The sequence below is a fragment of the Ostrinia furnacalis genome, unplaced genomic scaffold (assembly GCF_004193835.3).
Source record: "Ostrinia furnacalis isolate ACB-3 unplaced genomic scaffold, ASM419383v2 OfSCF0635, whole genome shotgun sequence".
Lineage (NCBI taxonomy): Eukaryota > Metazoa > Arthropoda > Insecta > Lepidoptera > Crambidae > Ostrinia > Ostrinia furnacalis.
Window position 1 is genome coordinate 575,040 of NW_021130874.1, and position 13,405 is coordinate 588,444.

Here is a 13,405-nt window from a genome sequence, read left to right on the forward strand (position 1 = left end):
AATGATTTATTTGCAACCCTGTAGCTTCAGCGTTATCTATCATGTTTTTTGGAAAACCATTAGATGGGTGGGGTAAGGTTTGCAATGATATTCAATAACGCATATGCCCAGTGCTGAGAGCGTGGGATTCTTGCACATGAAGCGGTTGTTTTCCTAGTTTTCTGAAAGAGCTTCAAATTCAAAGTGGTATGTTTATTTATAATTTACTTACATTAATATCTCCTCTGACCCAAAACGTTGAAAAATTCATTATCCTCATCATCATTTCAGCCATAGGACGTCAACTGCTGAACATTAGGCCTCCCACATTTCCATAGTGACCAATGGTAGCGGTCTGCATACAGCGCCTTCCTGCTACATAAATACAAGCTCATACCTAAATTGATTTAAATACCAAAGTTAAAGCCCGACGATTATTTTTATGGCGGTAAACAGTAGGCACATTATCATCATCAGGTCATTATTAGTCTTCATTGTTCATCATCTTCATCATTTCAGCCAAAGTACGTCAATTGCTGAATTTAGGCCTCCCCCTATGATCTCCACATCGCCCGGTTGGTAGCGGCATACAATATCCAGAGCCTTCCTACTACCTTTATTAAGAGGTAAGCTTTCCGCCCGCGGCTTCGCCCGCGTGGAGTTTTGTCTTTCACAGAAAAACTTTATGATATCTAATAATATATACTTTTTTATCCTATGTCCTTTCCCGGGACTCAAACTATCTCTATGGCAAATTTAATCAAAATCGATTTAGTGGTTTAGGCGTGAAAGCAAGACAGACAGACAGACAGGCAGAGTTACTTTCGCATTTATAATATTAGTATAGAGTATAGATCATACGCAGCACAACCCTTCCTAATTTCCAGAAGAAGATGGAGAATTTTGTCTCATAGTCTACCGTCTGGCCACAGTCTAGTAGGAAAGGTAAAATACATCTACATGATTTGCCAAAAAGGCACTTCCTAACTTTACTTACCTTATCACCTTGACTCCACCTTTTTTCGCCAGGTCAATTACCCAGAGGTTCTAAAATCAATCCTTAATCAATGAACGCTCATCCGAGAGTTTGTAACTAATTAAAAGTTACTTATTAGGGCACAGGAATGCTTGTTATTAGTGACTACCCTCAGAAGCCCAGAACTTAGATTGCTTTGATAATGTTTCCGCAACTGTTGTAAGACCCTTCACCTTTTTGTGATTAAGCAAAAAACATTAATTTTGATTCTCTTGAAAGTAGGGTAGATAGTTGTTTTTAATCACTTGTAGTTTAGTGTTTTTCACTTTTTTATTTGCAAATGCTTACAAAAAACGAGTGCAATTCTTACAGAAAAGATGCTTACAAAAAAACTTTTGTTACGGCGCTTCTTCTTAGCAGTTGTTAATGTGGTGTCCCATCGCACAGTGTGTTATGGGACTGTATAATCGGACTCAGTTATACAAACATGATAGTAAAACTAGAGCTCAGTTATACAAACATGATAGTAAAACTCCCGTTTGAAAATTCCACGTATATTTCGCGGTATAATAATTCAAAGTTACCTATTTTTTTACTTCAAAATTATGCAAAAATATTCTCACTCGTTAACTAATAACATTTAATTCATAATTGTTATAATACTTCATAGAGCTCTTAAAACTACACGTAATAAGCGTATTAAGTGCTTCGTAAACGCATTCAGTTAATTAGGAAAAATGATTTTAGTGATTTTTGTTTTTATTTTTTTTTCTCAATTATACCAAATATATCACGGAATTTAAAGCTGATTTTTTTTATACAATTAGATTAAATATCAGACTATATCTTGCAATTAAAAATGTTTGCATATATTAAGGTATAATTGAGAAAAAAAATAAAAACAAAAATCACTAAAATCATTTTTCCTAATTAACTGAATGCGTTTACGAAGCATTTAATACGCTTATTACGTGTAGTTTTAAGAGCTCTATGAAGTATTATAACAATTCTGAATTAAATGTTATTAGTTAACGAGTGAGAATATTATTGCATAATTTTGAAGTAAAAAAATAGGTAGCTTTGAATTTTTATACCGCGCAAACTACTTAGAATTTTCAAACGGGAGTTTTACTATCATGTTTGTATAACTGAGCTCTATACGTTTCATCAAATAAATGAGAATGTCCGATTATACAGTCCCATAACATACTCTGCATCGCTGTGATAGAGCAAAAAGATCATGGGATATGTACGTAAAAGTTTCATAGAGTAAGCACTTTTTGTTTTTTTAGGTAGGAACACTCGTATTCACAAACGATGCTTGCTTAAGTGAAGCAGCAAATCGAACGCACAGCGTTGAATAGAGCTCTGTGATTGGTTCGTGTGTGACCCTGTGCGTTCAAGCGCACCGTGAGACATTAAGTAATGTATGTGAATACGGGCGTAAGTCTTATTGTGATTTGTAAGTACTTATTTGTCATACGTATAAATAAATATGTTTTTATATTATGATTATGAAAATAACGGTTCATTGTGAAAGAATAAAAGCCTCTCCTCACAACAGCTAGGTAAGAGTGGGCGTGACGTATGTGGGTTGTATCGTATTAATATTATTTTCACAATGTTATAATGTAATTTGAATCACAGAAATGAAAACATATTTATTTTGTTATCTATCAAGCAATCCCTCCTTATTTTTAGACAAGCCTCTGTCACAGAAAAACTATCGCGCGCATCCCTGTTTTAAAAACCAAAATAAAAACTATCCTATATCCTTTCTTGGGATTTAAAATATTATTGAACAGGTTTCGATGAAATATGCGAAAGAGTTACCATATTCATCAAAAACTGTTCAGTGGTTTATGCATGAAAGCGTAACAGGTAGACAGAATTGCCTACTTTCGCATTTAATATTAGTAGGGATGGAGAAAGAACCATAATATTTCGAAGGGCATCTAAATTATTAAACTCTACAATTTTGCCCTCGGTCCAATTTGAAAATATCCTAGTTCTCAGCCAGAACGGATTCCAAAAAGCTTATCAAACGCGGGTTAGACAGGGACCCAATTTGGGGCCAGTAACAACTTACACCAACAAAATTCCCAGCTCAGTGCAAAATAAAGAGGGTACCAATCCAATCTAGGAGGCATCGGGGAAGTCCCAAGGACATTATCAAAATACAAATCGTGCATCTGAGTGTAAAGTGACGTAACTCAAAGATGTTGAAATGTGAGTTGTTTACGTGAATGACAGCTGAATTTACAAAGGAATTTATGTAAGTACATATTAAAACATAGGTAATGAAAATCTCGTAAAATATTATTCTTAATATATTTAGATAATGTTCATGAACAAAGTAAGCGTTAAAGTTGAAAACAAAAATGTTTTAAAAGTAGCTTATAAATGCATTATTTACTACAATAAGTTAAAAAGTCAACACAAACTGCGTTGGCATGTTTTATAAAACTCTAACTATACCTTCGGAATGAATTTAATTGCTATAATAATATTTTTACTATTATAATTTTCCTGCCTTTATTATACTCTCAGTCTACAAAGCTAGCCCTCATCGACTCTAAACGTAACATATTCCAAGATAAGTCACTTTTCCTCGGATGAGCGAAATATTTGGAATATCTTCAGTATGGGCTCCGAGAACAATGATAATATTGAAAGCACTCGAGAGGTTTAGCTCAGGGTATTCCCTTTGCTGTTGCTGTGTTTGATACTTGATTTTACATGTGGGTAATTGGTGTCTCTCGTTTAAAAAAAACGGTTGCATTACTAGTTTCGGAAAAACTATTGGGTAAAATACACTTATTTATTTTGCTTTTAGTTTGGAAGCCCTACTTCGTTAACTTAAGTGAATGTTTCACTGTTCCAATTATCATACCTAAATAAAAGTGTTGAATGCCTTTTTTGACATCTATTAGTTAAAGCGAAATAATGGAGAAATGTTACTTGTCACATAAATAATTAAATAAATCTTTGGACAATTTTACACAGCGCCAGCTAGCCCCAAAGTATACAACTTAACATAATATTTATAAGAAAATTATTTTATATTAGCTATTGCTTCTAATTCTTGGAATTTAGCACAAAGAAAGCTCAATGAACTGTATTACCTTCCTGGAATCCCTGAACCAACTGAAATGGAACTAGTTCCCCGATTATTAGTACCCAATGACGCGTCCTCAACTCGAATGCCTCTACAAAAGGCCACGCTCCCTAACTTATTGACATGTGACGACAAACGTATTGGCAATTGTCAGCGTCGGCTCCCCTGCTTCTATCTCGAAACAATCCCAACTAATATTATAAATGCGAAAGTAACTCTGTCTGTCTGTCTGTCTGTCTGTCTGTTAGTCTGTCTGTCTGTCTGTTACGCTTTCCCGCTTAAACCTCGCAACCGATTTTGATGAAATTTGGCATAGAGATAGTTTGAGTCCCGGGAAAGAACATAGGATAGTTTTTATCCCGGTTTTTGAAACAGGGACGCGCGCGATAAAGTTTTTCTGTGACAGACAAAATTCCACGCGGGCGAAGCCGCGGGCGGAAAGCTAGTAATGCATATATTTCCTGAGTAAATCAACTTATGTGTGATTTTGTGTGTTCTGGAGTCTGGAGTTCTTTCAGTTTTGTGACTTATACAGCTTAGCTAGGTTCGATGCATTTGCATTTAGTTCTTGCAACTCACGAACGCGAGTGAGCTTTACTTGTGTGTGCACGTGTACATGCACATAACGATAGTGTAATGTCTATCAAAACTTTTGAAAACGAACAGTAGAGAGTCACCCCACATGTATAGCTCACTCGCCTTCAAGAATTGCAACAAATATACTTTGTTTGTTACATACATTTCGATAGAATGACATCTCGCGGCTTAGGGCTTGTTTCTACGGATGCATCCTGTTTTTTGCAGGATCCCGTTTAGTAGTATACGCGTTTTAATATGTGTGCTCATACTACAGCCTAGTTTTGAAACTGGATTGCCGTGGGATCAAGCCCTTACATTTATAAAAAGAAATGTATAAGAAAGATAATTCTTTCTTATATATTTTGGATTTGAAAGAAAGAAAGAAAGAAAGAAAGAAAAAATATTCAGTATATTTGATTTCTAATCTGTTATAATAAAAGTGTATTTTTTCTTATTATACTAACTAAGCTCAAGTGCTGCCACTGTGCCATAAACAAAAATTTAATTATGATTTCATGGGAGAATTATAAATATTACTTCTATTTTCTACATTAATATAATAAGAAAATACAGCAGTAAAAACATTAGTATAATATAAAACCAGTTTGGTAGAACAAAACCCGTCTTCCAGCCGGTTTTGGCTCTTTGCCACGCAAAATTAACTTTCTCACAATTAAGGTTTATTTTATCTTATTTTAACTGCTTTTTAAGTTGGCACCTTCTACCATGTTATGTCTTATTTTAATATAGAAGTGAAATATCCAAGTTAAAACTAAGCGTTGGTGGGCAATAAGTTTTAAAATAATACTCGTATTATAAATGCGTCAGTTACGTAATTTAAATTATAACTCAAAGGTGACTTACTAACTGACATAGTAATCTATCAACGCACAGCCCAAACCACTGGACGGATCGGGCTGAAATTTGCCATGCAGGTTGTAAGGTAAGACATAAGACATAAGACATAACCATAAGATGTATGTCGTAGGCATCCGCTAAGAAAGGATTTTACGAAACTCCACCCCTAAGGGGGTAAAACGGGGTACACGCATACGAAGTCGCGGGCGGCCGCTAGTTCTGGGTATAAATATTTTATATGCCCTGAATTAACATGGATGTAGCTTAGACAAAAATGGGTTCTTTAAACCAACATAACCACCATAAAAATATTATTTCAATGGTGAATAAGAAAGTCGCATCAAAATCCGTTGAAATTTTTGAAGAAGTAAATCTTCAACAAATTAATGACAGGACCAGTGATAGGTCGCGCGACCTGTCGCCTATGATCGCGCCGGCGATGGCGATCTGCACGCGTTGGTTTGGCTGAAACTTTAGCGGAAAACACAGAAACACAAAGATTTTGTGTTAAAACCAATATCTATTTACTTTATTCTCTAAAGAAAAGTAACATTGATGTAATTGTAACTTTGAACTGGCGAGAAAATCCAGTGCAAAAAGTCATTGATTACATCTAGATGAGTTAACTCAGTTTCATTAGCACTTCTTGAGATTATTAAACATCTCAAGCTCAATCCCACTTTATTTGCTAGCAAAAAGCCGAAGAGTTCGAGTTTGTTCGGAATATATTAAGGTCATAGCACACTTATCAACCCGGGAAGGCATCAACACCGCGGCGAGGCGTTTACATTACGGTGCAGATAAGTGTGCGTTGCAGTACGGACATTCATACAAAGAATGCTGACCGCCTCGAGCTGATACTGTTACGATCCGTTTCCAGATTGATTGGTGTGGTTCGTCCTTTAAGATCTCAAGCTTAGTCCCAAGTTATTTGCTAGCAAAAAGCCGAAGAGTTCGAGTTTGTTCGGAATATTAATTCATTTATTGGTGCAACTAATAGGAGTGCAAATGGAGGATCAACTTAACTCATACATCTCGCTTTGGATGGATTGAGTTTGAAGTAAAACGGAATATTTTTGTCGTTGCCGTGTGAATACTATCCTACTAATATTATAAATGCTGAAGATGATTGGATGTCTGGATGCCTGGATGTTTGTTACTCTTTCACGCCAAAACTACTGAACGGATTTTGATGAAACTTTACAATATTATTGTTTATAACCTATAATAACATATAGGCTATAATTTATGACTAACTAAACAACAAACTAAATTTCACGCGGGTGAAGCCGTGGGCAAAAGCTACTGATAGTAATAAAACACGTATGCAAATGGTATCCTGCAAAAAATTGTACTTGCAAAAAACGGGATGCCACCGTAGCAAAGAGCCCTAAAGATGAAGATCCTTTATCCAAAATGAGTAGGTACTTTAAAATTTTTGGATTTACTGATAACCAGGCCAATAATACCTTAGACCCGGTTTCCACCAAGGCGATTTTCATTCGATCTGAATGAAATCTGATTGGTTATACAAAACATTTTTCTGCTCCGCTTTACTTTGATTAAAACCGGGCCTAAGTCAACCTTGGCCTGTACCTTTGCTAAAGTCGCAAAAACCAAAACCACTGTTTTGTAACCAAACAAAAACGGGCACATCGTAAAAGTTCTCCCACAGACTTCCCATTAAAAACTCACGGATTACCCCGATAAGACGAGCGCAGAACTCGAGCGTTTTTGTGGGTATATAACACCCACTAATGCTATAGCTAATACCCTCAAATCACCGGCGCGGGGGCTATAGACTATCGACTACCCGCGATTGATTCCGTAGAACTTTCCGGATTAACTTCGCAGTTTGATTCATTAACTTTCTTTTACTCAGTAATTAGCGAATGAACGGTCTGTAGCAGTGGGTACTTTGAATTTGTAGTTTAGTAGATATTGCATTTATAAGAAAGTAAATAGTTATTTTGAGACAGCTGTATACAGGATGGAATGATAAGTGATCTCACTCGATTATTTCTACAATCCAAGCCATCAAAAAACGGTTCTTTTGACTGGAAAAATTTAATTTTCAGATGGACCAAGTTTATTCTGTAACCTATATTAATACCGTTTGAAAAAGCTCGTGAAACACTTTCAGGATCAGTAACCAGTTTTTCAATATTTTGTATAGTTTAGAAATAATCGAATGAGATCACTTGTCGTCTCCAACCTGTATAAGAGTTGAGATAGTATCTGCATGGTATATTGTGGATGCTATCATGCTTGTTCTAAATCCGCTTTTTACCTGTTAACCTAAGTTTATCGCCAGATTAGGCAGATTTTTCTGTGGTTGAGAATGGCTCGCTAACCTTTCATTTATTCATCATTTTCCATCATCTGAGATCGAATCAGAAATGAGGAGATCCGTAAACGAACTAAAGTCGCTGACATAGCCCGACGGATTAGCAAGCTGAAGTGGCAGTGGGCAGGGCACATAGTACGCAGAACTGACGGCCGATGGGGCAGCAAGGTTCTGGAATGGAGGCCGCGTACCGGAAAACGCAGCGTGGGACGTCCACCCACAAGGTGGACCGACGACCTGATAAAGGTAGCAGGAAGGCGCTGGATGCAGGCCGCTACCAACCGTGCGATGTGGAAGTCATTGGGGGAGGCCTATGTTCAGCAGTGGACGTCCTATGGCTGAAATGATGATGATGATGATCATCTGAAGTGCAAACTTTGCAAAGCCATGTATTTTTTACATACAGAGATAGAAGAAGCGCGTTTCGCACATGGCGCGTATTCCTACTTAAACACCCACAAAAACGATTCTTAACGCGGCACAAACGCGCTAATCTGCCTTTACAAACGAATAAGTACCGATTAAGGCTGAAGAAAAATTCAAAAAGCGAATTGTAATCCCGAACTTACACAAGTGACAAAACCTTTTGTGCCCGTACACTCGCTGTAAAATCATAAAACGTTACAGAACCAGCAAATCCTGTTATAAGGGAGCAAATCCCCACTCCTGTAGGGGAGACCGGAGTGAGTTGTAACAGAAGAGATTTTTTTACGAGCCAGGAGGCAAACGAGACGGATCACCTGATGGTAAATGATTACCGTCGCCCATAGACACCCGCAGGCCCAAGAGCATTACAGGTGCGTTGCCGGTCTTGGGTTGTAAATACGCTCTCTTCTTGAAATATTGTAGGTCGTATCGATCCAGAAAAATACCGCAGATGACAGTCCATTCGACGGTTTGGTTGTGGACAAGAAGTTTCGTTACAGTTGTGGAAAGCCAAACATCTAAGTGATGGGGATGGAATGGAAGTACTGAGTTGTGACATTGTCGTTTTTATTGGAACTTATTTACTACTAGCGAGTTCGTAACAGTTACGCGTTTTAAATCAAGTCACGAGTTAGCAAATACGCGCTGCTGCGAGCTCTCTAGTAGTTAATAAGTTCCAAAAATCGAAAATTTCACAATTTTCCTCTATTAGGGAAGACCGAGGAGAGTTGTGATAGAGGAGAGCTTGGACATTGTCGATTTTTTAAAACCTATTAACTACTAGAGAGCTCGTAACAGTTACGCGGTTTAGTTCAAGTCTCGAGCTAACCTACGAGCTGTTGAGAGCTCCCTAGTTAATAAGTTCCAAAAAAAATCGCCAATATCCCAACTGTCCTCTGTTACAAATCACCTCGGTCTCCCCTAAGCCCAGTCCGTTGAAGGCGACACTTGTCATTTTGTCTTTGTGGGAAACTGGGAAAATCCATCCGCTCCGCTGTTTGACAAGTCTTTGAAGAAATGGTGGGATTAGGCCATCGATTTGTGTGCAGATTTTCCGTCTTAAAGTGCGTTTAAAGTTTAATCCGGGTGTTAATTTTTAAAGCTAGGATCGACAAAGTGATAAATGGTTACAGATTCGGCGTTTATTGGTTTTATTCATGGTATACTACACTCACGTCTTTAGTTTCAATTTACGCTTTTCACCTTCTATCTTTGACTTGGTAATAACTTTCCACCAGTAACTGCTAAAAAATTAAGTCTTAAAATACAGGGTCGTCCTTACTTAGGCTTATTTTAAATGTAAATAATAAATCTTTGTGATTTTTCCAAGAACTGATTGAAGGCACATAAAGACTTGAATTTATAGAAGAAATCAATGACATTTTATTAAAAGGGAAAATGTTAGTACAGCAGTGTCAGTTCGTAGATACCCAAAGTAGCCATTTAGTAGTCTTTGTTACAATTGGAATAAAATTGTGCTATCAACTTTTTGGCCGATTTGGGTGTCACGAACTATTGCCAGAGTAAATACAAATGAGTAGGTCATCTTCATAGAAACGCACCGAGCGCGGTTTGTATGTGAGCGCGCCAATTTACGTGCGCGCGCACGCACACACTGACAAAATTTAGCGGTGTTTAGCGGTGAGGTGCGCCGAATCACATACAAACCGTGCCCGTGCGTTCCTATGAAGATGACCTACTCATTTGTATTTACTCTGCTATTGCTACTACGCTGACTGTAGAAATAATGTTCAATTAAGAAAATTACTCATTCACTTAATCGTTAAATACCATTACAGTTTCTTTGAATAACTTGCCCTATCTCATTTCATTGCCCCGTCTATCCCCATCCATGAGCCTTTCTGAAAGTTGGGGCTAACTATTGACTCCTATTAGTAAGATGTCAAGAACTTGGGGCAAGTAAACTTGATATTGATGGGTTGACGTTTTTCTTGGCTTAAAAGGGTAAAAGTTTGGGGGCAATATTTTATTTATAAACTAGCTTGCCTTGGGTATTAGTGAGTGACATTTTTGTACGCTTTGGTATGTGCAAAAACCTATATCATATTAGAAACCTACTAATCGAATTTTAATGGTTAAAGCTCTCTAACATACAGAAAATGTGTTGAAAAAAGTACTCAGAATTTTAAGATACCTACTTGAAAAAATCGAACTGCCTAATTTAATTTGAGGTGCGAGTCTGCTACTCTTAACGCTGGGTAATAAAAGTACACAGATGTCGGTTTTATGCATGATTAAGGTTCTTTTTCTGTCACTAGGCCACAACGTTTAAAGATCTCACCTTTTCTCTTCATACTTATCTAGGTAACCTACCTACCCTTTACGCGTATTTGCTGAGTCAAAAATAAAAGAAAATAATGTGTTTATACTTTTTAAACCGTTTTTAGGGTTCCGTATCCAAAGGGTAACAACGGCACCCTATTACTAAGCCTTCATTGTCTGTCTGTCAGCAGGCTGTATCTCATGAACCGTGATAGCTAGACAGTTGAAATTTTCACAGATTATGAATAATAAAATAAAAAATAAACACTCAATAATAAAATTAACCCCCCATACAACAACAAAAGCGTCGTACGGAACCCTTCGTGCGCGTTTCCGACTCACACTTGACCTGTTTTCATTGTTCCAGCATCCCAAAGTTTAACCAAAACACATTTCTAAGCCGAACCAATTTATTTATGACGACCCCATGAATGGCCGCTTAATTTATTGCTGAAAGGAAAAAGGTGAAAAACACCTACCTGCGTAAATAATCTCCGGTGTGATGGAAATACGAAAACAATAAGGATTTACACCACCTTATTTTAACCGTGACCGTAACCATAACCGGCGTTTTTTGTATGGAGTTTGAGATTTTTGACGTTTGTCAAAGTTAAAGTAAAAGCCTGCAACCCGGCCTAAGGTTATGTTCAGCTGTGTGGTTCCACCATAGTAGAATGGGACCACTTTCACTCTTTTCGTGCAAGTCGTTAAAGGCGACTAAGAGACTAATTCCCAACACCATCAATCCATAATTTTTAAGTGACCCCTAGTCAGTTAGTTTTGCAAGGCAATCGAATACCGCACTTAGCCTCATGATTGGGCCATTGTGAGCGATTTGTGGTACAGCCAATTGCCTTGACCTTCTGCTGACATCTGATCCAGACAGATATTCCATCATGGTTATAGCTCCTCTTGGAACTTCTGACCACTGCCTGGTGAAAACTGTATCGACATACTCCCCATCCGATCGTGGCCCTTGTGGAGTAAGACGAGTATGGCGATACAAGTCAGCAGATTGGGACGAGATGCGTCAGTTTTTCGCATCTTTCCCTTGGAGACCGGCATGCTTTTCTTCTCGAGACCCAACGAGTTGCGCCGATGCTATAACAGAGGTTATACGTCAGGGTATGGAATTCTTCATTCCTTACTCAGACGTCGCCTCAGGAAGCAAAGCTCACCCCTGGTTCAATGCTGATTGCCGTCTTGCTGAAGCGTGTAAGCAGTCAGCTTTTCTGNAACAACCACCCCAGATCCCCACAGAAGGCAAGCAGCCTGTCTAGGCTGCTACAGGCCTCCTGCAGCGACGATGGTGATCGGAGAAATTAAATAAGTGACCCCTATGGTAACACAACAGGATCTTTGTTTACATAGGGGTAACTTAAAAATTAGGGATTGATGGTGAAAACGGGCATAAGAGACTAATATGCGTGCACCAGGCCTCCCCAACCCGTTAAGCTGGCGTGGGGAGTGTAAGCCAAATCCTCCATTAGCTTTCTGGTAAATTAGAGGATCATTCTCACTAAATGACCAGATATTAGTTCGATCGTTCGTTTCAGCCAAATAACGTCCACTGCTGGACAAAGGCCTCCCCCAAGTATTTCCATAATGACCGGTCGTGCGCTGCCCGCATCCAGGTTCTTCCAGCGACCTTCCAGATTGTCGGTCCACATAGTGACCGGATGATGATCTTAAATAAGTATAAACTGAATCTAAATAGGTCTTAGCTTTAGAGTCAGTAAATAAACCCTAGAAAATTCTAGTCAATCTTGAAACTGACACGAAAACCAAATTTTTTACCCATAAAACGGACCCAAACCAAACTAAGTAACTGTAAAGAAAAGTTTCTCAATCTCAACCCCATTAAATTAATTTGGGCGAGATTGCTTTGGGAATCCATTATAAATGTTTGTCTATTTGAGTTGACTCAAAATGTCAACGATGTGACGGATAAGCTTGGTTTAGGGAAAAATTAAAGTTAATTTAATCTGTGGCGTTGACGTTTGTTGTCGGAGGGCCAAGATGGGAATAGGTTAAACAAGAACAAGTTAAATTAGAATAATCTGTGATAGATTATCCATTAGTACTAGTTTTAATAATGTACACGTCATCGTCATTTCTGCCACACGGCGTCCACTGAACATAAGAATCTCCAATGATTTTCATACTGATCGGTTGATAGCGGCCTGCATCCAGCGCCTTCCTGTTGATCTACCTTTATGACGATCTATGAGGAATGTACATGTACCTACTGTTAGAGGCCGGTAGATCTATTCTCATAAATAAAACACTGGATACTTAACTATCACATTAAATTGCCTCATTTTTAAATACAATTCATCGTCATCACTTAGCACAAAAGCGCGGGGAGTCGTCCCCGCGCATCCTTATATTCTGACGTTTCTAGTGTGACATTGACATTACGTCAATGTCACTAAGACAGCAGCTCATTGGCTATAACGATACCGTTATTTTATCGTTAGATTTTTCAAAATTAACACTACCTATTGAAATATTTATCCTACAACACCTCTCGTACCCAACCCAAACGCCTCATCCCGAAAAATATTAATAAACTCCGAAACATCCCGCGCGGCCGGTAACTTGTCGCGACAAGTTATAATTTGATTACGCCACAATAAACAGGTCGGGATAAAATTATACATACAATAAATCGATACTAAAAGCAAAGTTGGACGAGTCAACGCTGAAAACTTTGGAAGTGCCCACTTAGGTGGTGCAAGGTAAAAACTTACGCCCGTATATACAAACGAAGCAGAAAATCGAACGCACAGCGTTGAATAGAGCTCTGTGATTGGTTTGGGTGTCACCCTGTGCGTCC